General features: G+C 35.5%; 1 protein-coding gene across 2 annotated transcripts in view; it reads right to left on the bottom strand.

The window, feature by feature from the left end:
• Positions 1-3,464, bottom strand: part of LOC144968358 (transient receptor potential cation channel subfamily V member 5-like) — a 51,935-nt gene extending 48,471 nt beyond the window's left edge. Inside the window, exon 1 of one of the 2 annotated variants that reach the window (XM_078906634.1) lies at positions 2,072-2,380. The gene's annotated coding sequence lies outside the window, so the exon portion shown is untranslated. Of the gene's footprint in view, positions 1-2,071; positions 2,381-3,382 lie in introns of those variants that run through there. The other variant, XM_078906635.1, reaches the window with a different exon arrangement.
• Positions 3,465-5,000: the final 1,536 nt, after the last annotated feature.

Below are 5,000 nucleotides of genomic sequence, written 5' to 3' on the forward strand. Positions count from 1 at the left end.
GTGAAAGTAGTAGTAGTAGTAGTAGTAGTAGTAGTAGTAGTAGTAGTAGTAGTAGTAAGTTACTATGAAACAGTATGTGTACCTGGAAAGTGTTTGGAATGGACAAGATGAGGAGTGTATGTGCGATTGTTGAATCTTCGAGAAAATAAAATAAAATAAAACAAAACCAAAAAAATAACAATAAAAAAATAAATAAATAAAAATAAAATCAAAAACTGTCGGGTAGCCTTGTTCTAATCGCAGTACAATTACTCCCAACAGCGTATAGCACATATTATGATTTTGAAATTTAGTCTCAGACTACGATATTTACACCTGCTAAATCGCGGGTGTAAATTTCACCCGTTTAGTCCCTCGTTTAGTCTGAGACTTCGCGTAGTCCGGCTTCATGAATATCTTACAACGCCTTTTAGTCTGAGACAACGGATTTAGTCTAGGACTATCGTCGTAGTCCCGCTCCATGAATCAGAGCCCAGAATATCTATATAGATAGTATGCGCTTGGCGAAGAAGCTCATAACATTGCCATCCGGAAGTATAGCGGACCAACACACAAAACTGTGTGTATCCATGAACGTTTATAGTCGGGTTAATACAGTTCAGTGAGCATTACTCATAAACGCGGATGGCAAAAAACAATAACAAAGACCTGGGTGACGTCATCTTCGAACTATCTATAGATAGAATGAAGTTGGCGTCCCTTTGGTCTTTGTTATTGTCTTTTGCCATCCGCGTTTATGAGTAATTCTCAGTAAACTGTATTTCATCAAACAGACTATAAACGTTCAAGATTACACATAGTTTTGTGTGTTGGTCCCTTATACTTCCGGATGGCAATGTTGTGAGCTTCTTAGCCAAGCGCATACTATCTATAGTGTGACATGAAACTGTTTCCGTGCGTGTGTGTGTGTGTGTGTGTGTGTGTGCGTGTGCGTGTGTGTATATATTATGTGTGTTTGTGAGTGTTTGTGTATTTTTGAGTGTGTGTGTGTCTGTGTGTGTGTTTGTCTGTGTCTGAGCAGGTATGTGTATGTGTTTAGGTATATTATTATGTCCGTGTGATTGTGTCAGCCCTTGACTTGATTGATTAGTGACACAGGTCAGGTATTATTTTTTGTATATCATGAGTTTGCCGGCGATGTGTCCTTAACCCCACTTCAATCTTATCTACTATGCAGTTTCTATTCCTAATTAGTAAAATACACACTTAAACTGTTATTATGTAATGACAGCATTTATTTTTATCAAAGAATAGGTTACACATAGTTTTGTGAGTTGGTACGTTATATCCAGTTGGCGGATGTTGTGAGTCTTTTACCTAAAAAGCATAGCATCAATGACAACGAAAGTTACGATCTCAACCATCCCGATGTAATTACATTTAGAGGTTCAATCCCCATTCTAGTCAGGGCGGGTATTTGTGTGTGTGTGTGTGTGTGTGTGTGTGTGTGTGTGTGTGTGTGTGTTTGGTTTTTCTTTGAATGTTTTTTTTCTAGTATAATTGTTATTTCTATTTTGTTTGGCACTGTTTCATGCACCCTTTTCAGACTTTCATTTGAAGATAGTGCGTTTTGTTTATTAACCTGTAATGAACTTTTTTCCCCCTAAATTGATCATTTTGGTCTTCAACTCAGTTTTCTTCGTCTCAATAATGTGAGGCTATGTGGTCTGTTGGTATAAAACTCGTCTTCGGATAGGAGGGAACAGGGCTTGACTCCCACTCAGGGCTACGCAAAGTTGAGTCTTTGGAATAGACTCTTTACTCATATTCTCTAATCGTTCTCAGGTAGTGTAAAATGAATATTTGGCCGTTAACAGCCTTGTCTTAGTTGGAAAAAGACCATTGTAATATCGCCTTATAGGCGTCATGACTTCTTCATGATGTCCGTCAGGTACCCTTTGAAAAGCGCTTGGGCACGATAAGTGGATATTGCGCTATATTAAAGTTCAAGTTTTTAAAACATCGTTTCTAACTTCAGAAATGAAAAAAAAGCATACTGTTGCCTTATATTGGGAAACTTTTTGGCCGTTATCCGTTTTTATTTTCAATTACTCACTAAATGTCTACTTACTCTATTAAAATGTTATATCCAGAAAAGAAAAAGTAATAATGCCTGGTGAATTTCTTTATCCAAATGGCGGTACACAATCAGCAATACTTGACATTGTTAACACTCACACGAGTGCATAATGAACTAGCGACCCTTCTCTTGGACGAGCAATAGTTAACGTTACATACGTTTGTTTATACAATGCTCTTCTTACTCACGGTAAAGCAGTCATCTCTGTTTTCCCCCTCTCTGTTTTGTGTGTTGCTTTAGAAAGGGAAACAACTCCTGTTATTACACATTCTCCATAGTCCAGAGTTGAGTTCGCAGAGTAGTTAGATGTGTTGAACGAACAGTAGCGGGGACTTGGACGCGTTTTATCAGTTTGTGAGAAAAGATAATAATAATATCAGTTAGACGTTTGCACATCGTGAAATGTAATGCTAAACTAAACAAAACGATACAAAAACAGATACGAGGCCTGTCACCTCATTCTGGTTAACCAAACGTGGATAAAACGAATTCTATGTTTTGGTTATTTAAGAAATTACATTTCTTCTCCTTGACAAAACAAATTATAAATATTGGCTCTAACTAAAGTCTCATTTTTTTGCCTATAAATTTAAATTACAGCTTCCAATTCATCTTAACATAATACTGTTTGAGCCGGTGGGTCGCATATTTTCATTTAGGCTTATAATATATATATATATACATACATACATACATACATACATACATACATACATACATACATACATACATACATACATACATACATACATCATCATACATACATACATACATACATACATACATACATACATACATACATACATACATACATACATACATAACCATCATACACATACATACATACATACATACAACATACAACATCATAATAATATATACTCATAATAAATATACTAAAAATATATAAAATATATATATATATATATATATATATATATGCATACAGGCATATGTGCATACATACATACACACACACATACACAGACACACACACGCAGATTACATATATATATTCTTCATAATATGGTCTCTTCCTCACTTTCTCATATGTTGGCTATAAATTCAAATGTCAACAATTAATTCATTTCAACATCATATCGCTTTTTTCTTCATAATTATATCGTTGTATTGAATCAAAGTCCAAATCATTAAAAAGTGTTTAATCTCAGACAACCTCAGGAAATTCTTGGGAAATCTCAGGTTTAAGCCGTTCTCACGAGTTGGAGATCAGTATAGCTAACATTATATAAAACAACATTTTTCTAGCCAAAATGTAAAATATTTGTTGATCAGATTTACCTTATCCAAGAGTAACTGTGAAATCTGTAAAATCCCACAATATCCTACGAAGAATGCTGTTGAAAATGATAACCAAATCTCGTTTTCCTCAAGTTGTACCGAAGTTCTATCTTTTTTTTACTTTTTACATTTATATTTATCCATTTTTCTTTGCATAAAAGCCGTAATTAAGTATTAAAATTATTGGTTACGGCTGAGATCTCTGTCCTTCGTTGATAGCTTTTGTAATTCTTGCTGCATTCCATCATATATGTCAAGGACTCGTTTGCGTAGGTTGTACACTATTATCATGCTAAATTTTATTTTATTGCCGCTTTGTTCACTGAAACGTTTATTGCCATAAAAGATGAAGGTTACGTGTAGATGTGTGAGTGTACGTGATTGTATGTAATGTATATATATATATATAATATATATATATATATATATATATATATATATATATATATATCTTATATATATTATATAGTGAATGTGTGTGGGTGGCTAGGGGATTGATGGAGGGTGGGGGAGGAAAAAACCTAGATGTCTTTCAAAGCGTGGAGTGGGGGTGGATGGAGATGGCGAAAAGAGGAATTATTAATAAATAAATATACCAAACGTAGTATGTGATTTCAAAGTCACGACTAAGAACAACCTCCACTGCCAATTTTTATGCCTCATTGTTCAAATAAAAAACAACATTTGTTTTATGTTCCAGAAAGTGTTGTGGGTTGAAAAACGCTGTGAGCTTTGCGGCTCTCTGTTACATCTCCTAACTCTGTTTACATCTCCTCTCTACTTCTCACTCTTCATCTCTCTCTCCTCTCTCTCTCTCTCTCTCTCTCTCTCCTCTCTCTCTCTCTCTCTATATATATATATTAATATTTTTAATATATATAATAAATATATATATATATATATATATATATATATATATCTTTCTCTCTTTTTCATCTGTCCCGTTCGGACATCTGTCACGAAGAAGAAGGATTAGGTGGAGAAGGAGAAAGAGGAGGAAGAGGAAGAGAAAGAAGAGGAGGCGGCGGATGAGGACGCGGAAAAAGAAGAAGAAGAAGAAGAAGAAGAAGAAGAAGAAGAAGAAGAGGAAGAGGAGAAATGATGATAATGCTGCTGCTGCTGCTGCTACTGATGATGATGATGATGATGATGATGATGATGATGATGATGATGCGGAGGAGGAGGAGGAGGAGGAGGTGAAGGAGGAGAGTGTTAACAAATCTCCCTCTATCACTGTATCAAGACTTTTGAGGTGTGATTGAAATCCAACCAACCATCAAGAAAAAGAAAAAGACATGATGACGACCCGAGGGAATCAAGGCCATCTTAATGCCGCTCCAGTGGTTTTGCACCAGCCAACCTTGACATTGCTCTTTCTATGTATCACCCACACTTCCATCTTTGAGGTCAATCGGATCAAAAGGCGTGAACAAACGATTGTCATTTGGGTTGATATTAGTGTAAATTATGTCATTGAAAAGGTTGTCATCCGACGTTTACATAGCCGCAGGTCTGATAGCTGAATGCCATTATGGGCCTGTTTTAACATTGTTATAATAGACAATATTTTGTGTTGGTCTGAGAATACTTTCATTACCACAATTGGACTATAACAATA

Source organism: Berghia stephanieae, chromosome 3, assembly GCF_034508935.2.
Source record: "Berghia stephanieae isolate SIO BIC M18660-M18661 chromosome 3, UCSD_Bste_1.3, whole genome shotgun sequence".
NCBI classification, from domain to species: Eukaryota; Metazoa; Mollusca; class Gastropoda; order Nudibranchia; family Aeolidiidae; genus Berghia; species Berghia stephanieae.